Source organism: Nelumbo lutea, chromosome 3, assembly GCF_056320005.1.
Source record: "Nelumbo lutea isolate HS-2025 chromosome 3, American lotus-T2T, whole genome shotgun sequence".
NCBI lineage: Eukaryota > Viridiplantae > Streptophyta > Magnoliopsida > Proteales > Nelumbonaceae > Nelumbo > Nelumbo lutea.
The window spans coordinates 27,833,089-27,849,036 of NC_142686.1; the positions used below are offsets into that span (position 1 = coordinate 27,833,089).

A 15,948-nucleotide genomic window follows, 5' to 3' on the forward strand; every position below is an offset into this window, starting at 1 on the left:
ATCACCAAAGGCACCAAGATAGGTTCATCAAGAAGGGACAAGGGAAAACATGAGGTTTTCCCCGTGGACCGACCCGTGACGAGATCCTATTTCCGGGCCCATAACAACTTGGTATCAGAGCCTACCGTCATGGGAGATCTGGAGCAGCTATCATCCAAGGTCCATGAACTGGAGCATAGGCTCGTGGAAACCTGCGTGGAGGTTCGTGAGGTCAAAGACGATGTCCGGGAACTACGACGCTTGCTGGAATCGTATTTCTCTAACAAGGAGAGGGATCCAGAAGGGGCTGTAACCACAAACAGCCACCGACCAGACTTGACGGAGTCGTCCGGTGAACAGCAGGTCGTCGCCCCGGTAGCCACAGTCATCCCCAAGTACAGCAGGCTGGAATTCCCGTCATACAACGGCAACGGAGACCCCTTAGGCTGGCTGTATCACTGCGAGCAGTTTTTTCGGAATCAACGGACAGATGACCGGGATAAGGTAAATCGTTCTATATTGCTAGAAGAGGATCATGTTAAAGCAGAAACAGAACGTGCCAATGCACCAGTAGATTTCACTACATTGCAGCTTCACAATTTGATGTATGAGAAAATTCATTTTGGGAAAGCCATAAAGGTGCGCAAAGATTTCAAGTCAAAGTATCCGGATATTGAACTTGTGCCTGAGGAAGGGTTTTTCAATTCAGCCCCTCAAGATATTAAGGGATCTGTACTATCAAAAGACAGTGCACATGACCTGATGCTAAGGTGGCTTAATTTTGAGCTTTTCCGGCAAAAAGAACTCTGCAAACTTCATGAGAAACTGGAGCAACACAAGAAAAGCCTTATGGAGACCATTGCACACCGAAAGAAATTCCTTTCAAGTCTCCCAAAATCTCTGAAGAAAGCATCATTCCTTGTCCAACACCAACTAGGGGTTCTGCATACAAAGAAATTAAGGCAGCATAATTTAGCAGAATTACTGCCACCTCCACTCTATGTGATTTACAGCAAGGCTGTAAGGGAAGCCATGTGCTTTCTGATGGATCCTCAGCTTGGAAAGAAGCTAAGTTATGTCCAGTTTCCACAGAGGTTCGAAGGTATTGATCGCCACGATAGATACGCTAATCGCAATATAGTGTTCCTAGATATCAACAAGAAAGGCTTGGACGGGATCCAAGGACCAGTCTACGTTGGAACTGGTTGTGTCTTGAACAGGCAAGCATTGCATGGCTATGACCCACCAGTGTTTGAAAAGAGACCAAAGATGACTTGTGATTGCTGGCCTTCTTGGTGTTGCTGTTGTTATGGTGGATCAAGGAAAAAGTTGAAATCAAAGAAGGGAGAAAGAAGATTGTTTGGAGGGTTTGACAGCAAGAAGACGAAAGTGATGGCAAAGGACTATTCCAAGAAAGGCTCTGCCCCTATCCTTGATCTTGAAGAGATTGAAGAAGGGCTTGAAGGATACGATGAGCTAGAGAAATCATTTCTCATGTCTCAGAAAAACTTTGAGAAGAGGTTTGGACAGTCACCTGCCTTATTGCTTCCACACTTATGGAAGAAGGTGGTCTTCCTGAGGGTACCAACAACACAACCCTCATTAAGGAGGCTATTCATGTTATTAGCTGTGGCTATGAAGAGAAAACTGAATGGGGAAAAGAGCTTGGATGGATATATGGCTTAGTCACAGAAGACATATTGACAGGGTTCAAGATGCACTGCAGAGGATGGAAGTCGGTGTATTGTGTTCCTAAACTAGCTGCATTTAAAGGTTCAGCTCCTATAAATCTTTCAGATCGTCTGCACCAAGTTCTCAGGTGGGCTCTTGGATCAGTTGAGATATTCCTTAGTCGGCATTGTCCTCTATGGTATGGCTATGGAGGAAAACTAAAATGGTTAGAGAGGTTGGCCTATACTAACACCATTGTTTACCCTTTAACTTCCATTCCTTTGCTTGCCTACTGCATCATTCCTGCTGTCTGTCCTCTCACTGGAAAGTTCATCATTCCCACTCTGAATAATCTTGCTAGCATATGGTTCATTGCCCTCTTCCTGTCCATCATAGCCACTGGTGTGCTTGAGCTCCGATGGAGCGGTGTTAGCATTTAGGATTGGTGGTGCAATAAACAATTCTGGGTGATAGGAGGTGTCTCAGCTCATCTTTTTGCCGTCTTCCAAGGCCTTCTTAAAGTTCTTGCAGGAGTTGACACCAACTTCACTGTAACTTCAAAGGCTGCAGATGATACAGAGTTTGGGGAACTGTACCTCTTCAAATGGACTACACTTCTCATTCCTCCTACGACACTGATTATCTAATGGTTGGAGTTGTTGCTGGAATATCGGATGCCATTAACAATGGTTATGGCTCATGGGGCCCCCTATTTGGGATTGATGGCTCTCAAGAAGGACCTCAGAACAACATCTTATGCAACTTGTTTCCTGATGATACTGGTACTGAGCTCCCCATCAGTCAGCTAAGCTCTCTGTTGGTGCTGCTGTTAAAGTCTTGGTAGAATGGTGTAATTTAGCTTCGGCCGAAGCCACATGGCTCCCATTGGCAGAGTTCCCAGGCCACATATCCAGCTTTTGAGCTTGAGGACAAGCTCGTAGTCTAGGAGGGGAGTAATGTTATGGACACCTTCCTCGGGAAGATGTACCATCGCCGCCGGCAGCAACAGGCCCCGGGCCCACCGCCAGCAGTAGCAAGGATTCAGTGATGCTCATCCTACCCAGTTCGGCAACAGCAGCCTTATCTAGATTATGGCAGAGTTCCCAGGCCACATATCCAGCTTTTGAGCTTGAGGACAAGCTCGTAGTCTAGGAGGGGAGTAATGTTATGGACGCCTTCCTTGGGAAGATGTACCATCGCCGCCGGCAGCAACAGGCCCCGGGCCCACCACCAGCAGTAGCAAGGATTCAGTGATGCTCATCCTACCCAATTCGGCAACAGCAGCCTTATCTAGATTAGATTAGCTTATTTTGCTTGTTCTTATCTTATTCTATTGTTCTTATCTTATCTTGTTAGTAGGTTATCAGATTGGATTAGTTTATCTTGTTATCAGATTAGGATTAGTTTATCTTATTATCAGATTAGGATTAGCTTATCTTATCCTTAGCAAGATAGAATTGGAAGTCTCCCTATTCAGCAAGGAGACTCCCTAAGATTAGGACTCTTGTAATCTCCTATTTAAGGAGCTGCTATCAGTCAATAAAGATATCGAATATTCAGTTAAAAGAAGTGAATTAGGAGAGTTGGTGATCTCTTGAACAAATCACCAAAGGCACCAAGATAGGTTCATCAAGAAGGGACAAGGGAAAACATGAGGTTTTCCCCGTGGACCGACCCGTGACGAGATCCTATTTCTGGGCCCATAACAATGGGGTTATAGGTTAGCACCCCAAAGGAAGTTAGAGTTTATTTTAGGAAAAAATGAGGAAGGAAAGTGGAAGAAGAGAAAGATAATAGAGAGATTTAAGTTCAATGTAGAGGATGATAAGGAATTTAGTGGAAGAAGTGGGTGGAGAAAAGGAACCAAATAAGTGGGATGGATGCATGGTTTGTAATTTCAATATTGATGGACATTTTACCATGTAGAGATGGAGATATCTCAGAGATATTTCGTAAATTTCACTAAGATATTTCGAAAATCTAAAGAAATCAAGAAAGTTTTCTAAAAGCACGGAATCAGTTAATAAACCTTTAAGGAATTGGTTTTGATCAAGAGAAAGAAAAACAGAAGAAAGGAGATGGAGGAGAAAAGAGAGAATGGAGTGTTTATAAAAAGAATGGAAAAGACAAAAGTGCCCTTGCGGCACATAGCTAATATTACATCACTCCCCCTCAAGTTGGGGCATAGATATCAATCATCCCTAACTTGTCATAAAGGTTATAGTGCCGCATGGAGTTTAATCCTTTGGTAAGGATGTTTGCAAGTTGATCTTCAGAGCTGATGTAGGGAGTGCATACTCTTTTCTCTAATTTCTCCATGATGAAGTGTTTATCATCCTCAATGTGTTTAGTTCTATCATGGAGAACAGGATTGGCTGCAATGTTGATAGCAGCCTTGTTATCACAACAGAGTGACATAGGATCATTTAGAGGAAAGCCCAATTCACCTAGGAGATTTTTTATCCATAGTAGTTCTGCCACACCGACACACAGCCCTGTATTCTGCTTCTACACTAGATCTGGGCACCACACTTTGTTTCTTACTCCTCCAAGTAACAAGATTTCCCCCAACAAAGGCACAATAGCCACTAGTGGATTTCCTATCATTCACAGAGCTGGCCCAATCTGCATCAATGTAAACCTCAACCTCTCATATGCCCATGCTTCTTGAATAGGAGACCTGTCCTAGGGAATTTCTTCAGGTATCTAAGAACTCTGTCTAGTGCCTCTAAGTGTGCAGCCTTGGGAGCATGCATGAACTGGCTAAGGACTCTCACTACATATGCAATGTCAGGTCTTATCCCACTAACCTTTGGTACTGCTTTGTGTCTACAATGGGCTCATCATTGCAGTCCCCAAGCCTGTGATTTACATCTATAGGAGTGTTGGTTGGTTTTGCTCCAAGCTTTCCCATATCTTTCAAGAGATCCAGGGTGTATTTCCTTTGGGAGATGAAAATACCTAGTGTTTTAAAGGTGCAAGGCACAAGACGAGTCACACGCCTTTTTGAAGCAAGGTGCAAAAATAAAAAAAAAAAGCCAAAAAATGCAAAAATGCAAAAAAATAAAAAATATTAAGCATAATATTAATAAAAAATATAAACTTTGAATTTTAAAATAAATGTTTTAAAAAACCTATTATCTAAAATTAAAATACATAAACATAACATGTAAAGCATATTCAAATGTGAATTTAAAAATAAAATCAAACACATAAAACATTTTCAAGCATGTAAACCCACAATCTCTTTTTTCCTCAATTGCATTACTTAAAGTAGCTAATGTGATGTAAAACATATTACATTCCTGATTCTACAAGCCGCCTTTGTGCCACGCCCCTTGAGGCAAGGCCCAAACAAGCCCATGTTAGGGTCTTAAATTCTTAGTACTCACACAAAAAATAATGATTTTATAATTTTAATTGTTTTTAAGAATATATTTTAGTAGGACGAATGAATGAACAACATTACCAAATAGGGGGTTCTCGGAGCTACCATTCTTCCTTGTTCTTTCTTCATAAAGAGTGTATGATCAGACTGGCACTGCTTAAAACCCATCTATTGAATCACCTGGTGGAACCTACTGAACTAGGCCCTTGGAGACAGTTTCAAACCATATAGAGATTTCTTCAATCAGCAGACATTCATTTGCCTTAGCACAAAAATCTGGAAGTTGGGTCATGTACACTTCTTCCTCTAAGTCACCATTCAGGAAGGCATTTTTAATATCCAGTTGATGAAGCTTCCAATCTAATTTTTTTTTCTAAAGAGAGAAGCACCCGAATAGAATTCATTTTTTCCATAGGAGCAAAGGTTTTTGCATAATCAACTCCATACCTCTCCACTGTGCCATCTGCCTTATGTTTCACAGAGAACACCTATTTGCACCCCACAGGTTCCTTTCCCTCAGGAAGATCTACCAACTCCCACATGCTATTTCTATGAAGGATATTGATCTCCTCCTTCATTGCATTTATCCACTCAAGTACAAGTAAAGCTTCTGCGAAATTCTTAGGAAGGGGAACAATGTCAATAGTAGAAAGGAAAGCACGAAAAGAGGGTGAAATATTCTCATAGGACAAGAAATGAGCCACTGGGTGGTGTGTGGTGCATTATCCCTTTCCTCTTTTGCAATAAGAAGGTCTAGATCACAATTGGAGGTGTCAATATCAATAGGTTCAGGAATGTCAACTAGAACAATAGTACCTGGATGTGGTGAGGGATCCAACCCCTGAGAATCCGATGGCATAGGTCGCACAGCTTCAGGATGCTCTGTGTCTATTGAACTTTGTTGACCTCAGCCTTGGATTTTGTACCACTATCTACGAAATACTCGAAATGGAGGAGGGCCAAGAGGAGAAGGCAATAAGACTTGTTTTTGTTTCTCATCACTTGAACTCTCCCCCTGAGGAGAAGCACAAAAGATGTTGAAGGAGTGGATCCAGAATCTACCTATTTGAGAACCCTACCATATTGCTCCAAATGGTAATGGAAGGCATTGATAATATCTTCCTTGAGATCTGAACTAGGGGACAATCCTAGGAATTCAGGATAGTACATCCGCTCTATGGCTCATGAGATGCTAAGTTAGCTGAAGTGAACTTTTTCTGATTTGGCTTCTTGCTATCTTGTTGTGCTAATTTCTTACTTAGTTCTTATAGCCACTTCGGTTTTCCATTCAATTCCCAACATGTCTCCCGGGTGTGTCTAAATTTCTGACAATGAGTGCACCACAATTTATCTTTATCATCAACCCTTTTTTGACCTCCCCCCTTTCTTCCTGAATTAGTGTTACCTCTTACAAGTTACAGCTAAAGCAACGGTCTCCCCTTCAGGAGGATTCATAGCAGATCTCCTACCTTCCTCAGATTGAACTAGTGCATACACCTCTTGGATAGACGGAAGATCCTTGCTGCCCAAAATCTGGATTCGAATGGGTTCATACATGGGATTAAGTCCCAAAAAAAAAGCAAACACCCGCTGCTATGAAACTAACTTTTTATAGGCTTTGGCATCCTTCTCACTCTCCCAATCAATGCTTTGGTAGTAATCTAACTCTTTTCCAGATAGATGTGAGAGCAGAATAGTAGGTTGATAAACTTCTTTCCCCTTGCTCCGAAACACTTTTTTTAGGTTTTTTTTTCAATTTTTGGTTTTTTGGGAAGCTAAAAACATATTTTTTATTATTAAAAACAATTGGGGTTCCGAAACACCTGGAAACAGACATTTCAAACTGTATCTTTTTCGAAATATACGATGCGAAATGCCCGATACGGGGCGTATCGTATCGATACTTTAAACCATGCTTACATGTTGCAGACTCGGCTTTGCAATTGATAAATTCTAGCATAGTGCCTCTGCTCTGAGTAAGTTGCCTTTGCTTGTTCCCATATTTCCTTAGCTATCTCAACCCACATAAAGTTCTGCTTAACTGATGGTAACGTAGTAGTCAAAAGCCATGACATAATCATGCAGTTCTCTTGGTCCCACTTATCATATTCAGCAGTACCAGCCCTAGGTTCCTTCACTTTCCCATTGATGTATCCTGCCTTACCTGCCCCTTGCTGTGATGTACAGCCGCATCTCCTTGGAACACATCAAATAATTTCTGCCATCTAAGGGAATAATAGTTGTTGGAAAACTCATAGAGTCATGACTACTATTCATTCCTCCTTGATTGGAAAGAGGTTCCAGAAGTTGCAGAGTCCTCAGATGCCATGGCAAAGAACTGTCACACATTCACAGGTCAAACCGACCTCACCAATGCTAATTTAAGCCACACATAACATCTACAGCACTATTGCTGTACCCTTCCATCTGAACCAGGTCACACATGACCTACACAGGTTCTCCATGCACACAGACTTGGATCACAGACCCACAAGAGGCAGTTGAACAGACCTACACCATTCAGCTAAGGTAGATTTTAATATGTTATTGGTAACAGTACCAAGAACCAATAAAAAAAGAACTTAGTCTCTTTCTGATCAGTTCAACAGAATTCTGGAAGTTGCAGTCCAGGAAGGAATGAGAGAGAGAAAGAAAACCAACTATCGACCTGGCGACCTCTAAGAAGACTTCAGTCAATCATCTGCCACTCACTAGATGTGATTTTTAAGTTTCTATTGAAAAATAAAGGAGAAAAATCAACTGAAGTGTTCTCAGGGCAAGATCAAACTTGTCTTCTTCACTCTCAGTCCAGATGTGCGATTGGAGTAGCTTCGAACAAAAGATAAACCTTTTACATAGAACGTCCTGCTCTGATACCATGGTTTCGATCAAGAGAAAGAAAAACAGAAGAAAGGAGAAGGAGAAAAGAGAGAAGAATGTTTTTAGAGTCAAAATCTTGGCTGGCGGCGCCAGTCCATCTATTTATGTATTAGGGCGACCTACAATATAAAAAATGGAAAAGACAAAAGTGCCCTTGCAGCACATAGCTAATATTACATCAGGAATCATTAGAATAATTATAATTGCACATTTAAGGCTCAAAAACCCATAGAAAAAAATGTATAAATCAAATAAGAGAAAATTAAGTGACTTTAATAGGTATCTTTCTCTATCTCTCTTTTAGCCTTTTAGCCATCTTCTTTTCATTAAATATGTCAATTACTTGTCATTTTGACTTTTGTCTTTTTTGTTACTATATGCTTTGATTAGATTGAGAATACTCTTCTGTAGTTATATGCATTTTTCTTCTCCTTTTGAACTGTAATGACTTAGCAAGTGAATCATATGAAAAGAGTAAGCCAATCATCCAATCAACAATTCTCCATTGGTTCTTTTAGGAAAATACTTTTAAAAAATTGTGATGATTTTAATGAAATATCAAAAAGTTTTTAATAATATCGATGAAATTTGAAATATCACTGACATATCGGTAGAAATCTGCTGAATTAAAAAAAATGAAAGAAAAGTAGTTTCTTGAAGAGATAAGGAAGAGAGAAGGAGAAGAGAAGAAGAGAAGTTGAAAAGAAAAGAGAGCAATAATCTGGATGCCCCCTTCACTTATTATTTATACTAAAAATAATAGAGTAGTACAAAGACAACTATGCCCTTATAGGGCGGCAAAACATAAAACAGCATATATAAGACTCAAAAACATAATAAAATTTGGACTCACATAACTACTGTGGTCCCCACCTCCTATCTAACAACTAACATAAAACATCTACTCGGAAAAACATCATAAAACTGATTGATCTTCAACACTCCCCCTCAAGTTGGGAGTAAATGTCACATTCCCAACTTGCGTAGATCATGTTCAAGCTTGTTCTTTGCCACCCCTTTAGTGAGAACATCAGCCAGCTGCAACTTTGAAGAGACATAAGGCAAACAGACTTCTCCGGTTGTTACCCTTTCTCTTATAAAGTGTCTATCAACTTCAATATGTTTTGTCCTATCATGCTGAATTGGATTGTGGGCAATATTGATTGCAGCCTGATTGTCACAGTATAACACCATAGGTTCCTCTGCTTTCACCCCAATCTCACTCAAAAGAGATCTAACCCAAAGAAGTTCTGAGACACCATGAGCCATGGATCTATACTCAGCCTCTGCACTTGACCTTGCCACAACCGCTTGCTTCTTACTCTTCCAGGAGATCAAGTTTCCACCTACAAAGGTACACACTCCTGATGTAGACCTCCTGTCATCTAAGCATTCTACCCAGTCCGCATCTGTATAGAATTCTAGCTTCAGATTCTCATTATTTGAGAAAAGAAAGCCTCTGTCAAGGTGCCTTTTTAGATATGCAAGTATTCTCTCAATAGCTTCCCAGTGTTGAACCTGAGGTGCATGCATGTACTGACTCACAACACTGACAGCATAAGAAATATCTGGTCATGTCATACACTAATATAGTAGTCGGCCCACCATTCTTTGATATCTCCCCACATCTTTTACCAATTCACCATCCACACCATTAATTCTGTGATTTGGATCAATAGGAGTGCCTGTTGGTTTGGTCCCCAGCTTCCTAGTCTCCTGCAGTAGGTCAAGTACATACTTTCTCTATGAAATGAAGATCCCATGCTTGGATCTTGCAACTTCAATCCCCAAGAAGTATTTGAGCTCACCAAGATCTTTGATCTCAAATTCTTGCTGCAATGATTTTTGGAGATCATCAATCTCCTCCAGATCATTTCCTGTCACCACTATATCATCCACATACACAATCAGAATTGACACCAGAGAATCTCTCCTCTTCACAAAGAGGGTGTGATCAAACTGTGTCTGTGTGTATCCAAAACGGATGAGTGCCCCTCTGAACCTATCAAACCAAGCCCTAGGTGACTGTTTCAGTCCATATAGAGATTTTATGAGTCTGCACACTATTGAGCAAGAGCAAGTGAAGAGAGGAGAGGAGAAGAGAGAAGAGAGGTGAGTCGAGTGACTGAAAGCCCTCTTCAACTTGGGGGTGAAAGAAGGATTTTTATTATTTATACTAGTACAGTCGAACAATATAAACAGAGGAGAAATTACAATAGTACCCTTATGGTACTAAACCTGAATACATAAACAACTGACAACACTCCCCCTCAAGTTGGAGCATAGATATCAATCATGCCCAACTTGTCACAAAGGTCATGATGTCTGGAAAGGTTTAAACCCTTTGTAAAGATGTCTGCAAGCTAGTTCTCAGAAGTGACATAGGGGGTACACACTTCGCCTGTGATAACTTTCTCTCTGATAAAATGCTTGTCAACTTCGATGTGCTTTGTTCTACCATGTAGCACCGGATTGGCAGCAATGCTTATAGCTACTTTGTTATCACAAAATAGAGTTATAGGTTTGGTCACTGGGAAACCCAACTCCCCAACAAATTCTTTATCCACATGCCTTCAGCAACCCCGTGGGCCATAGCACAATATTCAGCTTCAGCACTAGATCTAGCTACCACATTTTGCTTTTTACTCCTCCATGTAACAAGGTTCCCTCCTATAAAGGTGCAGTAGCCACTGGTAGACTTTCTATCACTTTGGGATCCAGCCCAATCTGCATCTGTATAAACTTCAACTTTCAAATGTCCGTGCTTTTGAAACAACAAACCAGTACTCGGATACTTCTTTAGATATCGGAGGATTCTCTCTGCTGCTTCAAGATGAGAAGACCTAGGAGCATGCACGAACTGACTGAGGACACCAACAACATATGCAATGTCTGGGCGAGTCATATAAAGGTATAACAATTTGCCTACAAGCCTTTGAAACTGTTTCACATCCTTTAGTGATTTACCACAGTTGTCACCTAATTTATGGTTGGGGTCAATGGGAGAGTCAACTGGCTTCACCCCCATCTTTCCAGTGTCTTGAAGTAAATCTAGGACATATTTCCTTTGAGAAATGAAGATACCCTTCTTTGATCGGGCAACTTCAATTCCAAGGAAGTATCTGGCAGGTCCTAGATCCTTCACTTCAAATTGAGTGGCAAGAAAAAGTTTCAATTTCTGAATTTCATCCTCCCAATCACCAGTAACAATTATGTCATCCACATATACAATTAGAGCAGCAATTTTACATTCTCCTTTTTTTACGAATAGTGTGTGATCTGATTGACATTGCTTGTATCCTTTCTGCTGAACTGCCACATGGAATCTACTGAACCAAGCTCTTGGTGATTGTTTCAGCCCGTATAAGGACTTCTTCAACTTGCACACTTTCTGTTCATTGCCTTGGGCTAGAAACCCAGGAGGTTGAATCATGTACACTTCCTCTTCAAGGTCACCATTCAAGAATGCATTCTTGATGTCCATCTGGTGTAAAACCCAATCTAGATTAGCCGCAAGAGAGAAAATGACTCTAATGGAATTCATCTTGGCAACGAGGGCAAAAGTTTCTGCATAATCAACTCCATACACTTGAGTAAATCCTTTTGCCACTAAGCGAGCTTTATACCTTTCCAATATTCCATCAGCCTTATGCTTGACTGTGAACACCCATTTACATCCAACTGGAACATTTCCCTTAGGAAGATCAACAAGTTCCCATGTGCCATTTTTGTGAAGGGCATTAATTTCTTCCCTCACGACATTTGTCCATTCAGGAATTGAAAGAGCTTCTACCACATTCTTAGGGATAGGGACACTGTCAATAGAGGTAAGGAAGGCATGGAATGAGGATGAAATGTTCTCATAGGAGACAAAGTTGGAAATGGGATGTTTAGTGGTGCACAATCTAACACCCTTCCTGTGAGCAATAGGACGGTCAAGATCATTAGCAGTAGAGGAATCATTTTCAATAGATTCAAGGACATCATTGGGAGCCAAAATACCTGAGTGAGTATGATCCTCCCTCGAGGAGTCTGGTGGCACTGGAGGTACAACTTCCGGATTCTCTACAGCTCTTGGATTTGGTTGGCCTTTGCGACGACGAGAAAAGGCACGAAAAGGTGGAGGGTCAGGGAGAGAGGGAAGCTGAACCAGTTTCTTCTCATGTCTACACTCCCCCTGAGGAGAAACAGGATAGAAAGGCTCATCTTCAAAGAAAGAAACATCCATGGAGACATAGAATTTACGAGAAACAGGATCAAAAGAACGGTATCCCTTTTGAGTAAAGGAGTAACCAAGAAATATGCAAGGGATAGCACGAGAATCCAATTTCCCACGGGTGGGAGACAGATTTTGGACAAAACACCGGCAACCAAAGACACGAGGAGGAATAGAAAGAAGGGGAGCCTTAGGAAAGAGAAGTTGATGTGGGGCTTTGTACTCTAACCGACGAGAGGGCATACGGTTTATAAGGTAAGTGGAACAAAGAACAGCTTCAAGCCAAAACCGTTTGGGAATATTCATATGAAGTAGTAAACCTCGAGCCACTTCAAGGAGATGTCGGTTCTTCCGTTCGGCCACACCATTTTGTTGTGGTGTGCGGGCACAAGAGCTATGGTGAAGGGAACCATGCGAAGCAAAAAATTCCGCGAGGTACTATGAAAAAATTCTTTTGCATTATCTGATTGGAAAATTTGGATTTCAGTTTGAAATTGAGTGAAGACCATCCGTTGGAAATCTTGAATGATTTTTGGTACTTCTTCCCTGGTTCGCATCGGGTATACCCAAGTAAATCTAGAATAATCATCAATGAGGGTAATGAAATACTTGTAGCCACTCTCAGATGGTAAAGTAACAGGGCCCCACACATCAGAATGAATAATGTGAAACGGAGATTCAGATTTACTATTTCTTTGAAGAAATTGAGTTCTACAATGCTTACTCAACTGACACGTTTGACAAGAAAAATCATAAACAAACATTGACTTAAACAGTTCTGGGAATACAACTTTCAAAGACTCAAAAGACAAATGACCAAGACGACAATGCCATAAATAGACTTTTTTCTTACAGGACTGACTCATAGACTGACTCATAGACTCTGTAACATGAAGACCAGCCTTATTCTCTAGCATGTAAAGTCCATCAGCCATACAACCCCTACCAATCGTCCTCCCCGAGGCCAAATCCTGAATCACACAATGAGAAGGGAAAAAAGTCACTGAGCAATTCAAGGAATTAGTAACACTACTAACAGAGAACAAATTAATGGGAAAATTTGGAACATGAAGAACATCAGAAAGGGTAAGGCCAAGAGGAAGAGAGAGAGTTCCTTGACCAGCTATGGAAGAATATGATCCATCGGCTAGTCTCACCTTGTCTCTTCCAGAAAGAGGGTGATAGGTTTGAAAGTAAGAGGACGTACCAGTCATATGTTTTGATGCTCCAGAATCAATGATCCATGGAGAGTCAGGGGTGTGAGAAGCAACATGGAAAGCAGTGGCAAGGTTACCTGACGTAGATGCAAATGAAGTTGAGGGAGGAGTATCCATCTGACGAATTGCTCTACCATAGAGCTCTAAATGGTCACGGAAGGAATTCATAATGTCCTCCCTCGGGTCAGGTCCAGTGAGATGTGTCTGAGTCACAGTAGAAATGGGGGACTGATTCTCCCGAGTAGCCATGTTGGCCATGTGATGTTTCTTTGTACTTTGCTGTCCGTACTTCTTATTCACCTCTGAACCTTGCTTCTTAGTCAGATCTTGAGCCCATTTTGGCTTCCCATGAAAATCCCAACAGGCATCTTTGGTGTGTCGGGGTTTCTGGCAATGAGTGCACCACAATTTTTCCTTATCTTCTGTTTTTTTCTGGAGATCTCCTTTCCGGGAAGAAGATCCCACACCAGTAGATACACCCCCTTTTGCAACTAACACAACAGCATCCCCACCAGGGCTGTTCATCAAATTTCTCCTGCTTTCTTCAGATTGTACAAGAGCATAGACTTCCTGAACAGAAGGGAGATCCTTAGAGCTGAGAATCTGAACCCTGATAGATTCATACATAGGATTCAGACCATGTAAGAATGCAAACACCCTTTGCTGGGAGACAAGCTGTTTGTACTTCTTAGCATCCTCATCACACTTCCAATCCACACTCTGGTAGTGATCCAACTCCTTCCAGGCAGATGTTAAGTCAGAGTAATAGACCGATAAACACCTCTCCCCCTGTCTACAAGTAGAAGATGCTACCTGCAGTTGATAAATTTTGGCATAGTGTCACAATTCAGAATATGTAGACTTTGCTTGTTCCCAGATTTCATTCACAGTTTCAGCCCACATGAAATTCTTCATGATTTGAGGTTGCATGGAAACCAAGAGCCAGGACATAACAATATTGTTCTCCTGATTCCATCTATCATATTCAGCACTCCCGGAGGATGGTTCTTTTATCCTCCCATTAATATAGTCTATCTTCCCCCTTGCCATGATGTATAATTTGATCCCTCTTGACCACTCCAGGTAATTTAAACCATCAAGAGGGACAACAGCCATGGGAAAGGATAGGTCACCCCCACCCATTCCATTAGGCATTGAGGAAACTCCAAATGTGGCTGAATCTTCACTGCCCATGATATCTGAATAAAAAGTTGAAACAACAACCAAAAAAATACAGCCGTACAAGACTATTTCAGAGATAGGTCCTTCTGACCACTGGTTTCACTGAGAACAAAAGAAAGAGCACTGCTATTGCAGTACAAGAACATGTCAGAATGACCTACTTAATAGGGCTGATAGCGAACCAGTCAAGATGATCAATAGGGTAGCTGAACAGACAATTAATAAGATTAATGTTGAGCAAACAATTAGTCGGCCAAAAAAAAAAAAACAGACCATCAACAGCCCACAATACCAACAACAAAAAGTTCAAATACAGTTACTGTGTTAAGGAATACAATCGCTTAACAGTAGGGCAGCCGAACAGTTCATCAGTCGAACAGACAACAGTAGGGTAGCCGAACAGTCATCAAACAGTTCAGCAAACAATAGGCATCCGAACAGACAAGGATGATAGTACCTCTTTTAGTTTCAGATGATAGTCTCTCTTATGGTAAACCAGAACTCCTTGATTGTAAACCAGAGCTCCTTCTACGAATCCTCAAACAATAGGCATCCGAACAGAAGATGAGCACTTTCTGAAGACAAAACACCCTCTACGAACTGCAAACAATAGTCTCTCTACAGTCGAGCATACAAGAGGAGCAATTTCTGGGCTGGAAGACGAAAAGACTCTGTAACTTCTGGGTCGAACTGACTTCACCAGATCAGGAGTTCGATTGGAGACAGCATTGGATGCAGCAGTAGTTAGCTTGACACCACCCTTCAGGCCTGGACGACCTGCTCTGATACCATGTTGAGCAAGAGCAAGTGAAGAGAGGAGAGAAGAAGAGAGAAGAGAGGTGAGTCGAGTGACCGAAAGCCCTCTTCAACTTGGGGGCGAAAGAAGGATTTTTATTATTTATACTAGTACAGTCGAACAATATAAACAGAGGAGAAATTACAACAGTACTCTTATGGTACTAAACCTGAATACATAAACAACTGACAACACACACCTTTCCTTTACCAACATTTTCATAAAAGCCTATTGAAATGCCCATATATACCTCCTCTTGTAAATCACCATTGAGGAAGGCATTTTTGACATCAAGCTGGAACAAGGGCCATGAATAGGTGGCTGCTAGAGATAAAAGGATACGGACTGAACTCATCTTAGCTACTGGTGCAAAGGTTTCCAGATAATCAACACCATAGGTCTAAGTACACCCTTTTGCTACCAACCTTGCCTTGTACCTCTCTATCTTTCCATCGGCCCTATACTTCACTGTGAATACCCATCTATATCTGACCGTCTCCTTGTCTGGGGGGAGATCAACTATTTCCCAAGTTTGGTTTTTAACCAATGCATCCATCTCATCTTGCATGGTTGTTTTCCACTCAGATTTGGTGAGAGCCTCAATAACATTTTTGGGTAT

At 41.4% G+C, this 15,948-nt stretch overlaps 1 protein-coding gene and 1 pseudogene across 5 annotated transcripts in view; one reads left to right on the top strand and one right to left on the bottom strand.

The window, feature by feature from the left end:
* LOC148863857 (protein ESMERALDA 1-like) overlaps positions 1 to 15,948 on the bottom strand; it is a 90,472-nt gene that overhangs the window by 11,202 nt on the left and 63,322 nt on the right. The window lies entirely within an intron of this gene.
* LOC148863858 (cellulose synthase A catalytic subunit 4 [UDP-forming] pseudogene) lies at positions 130 to 2,494 on the top strand (annotated as a pseudogene).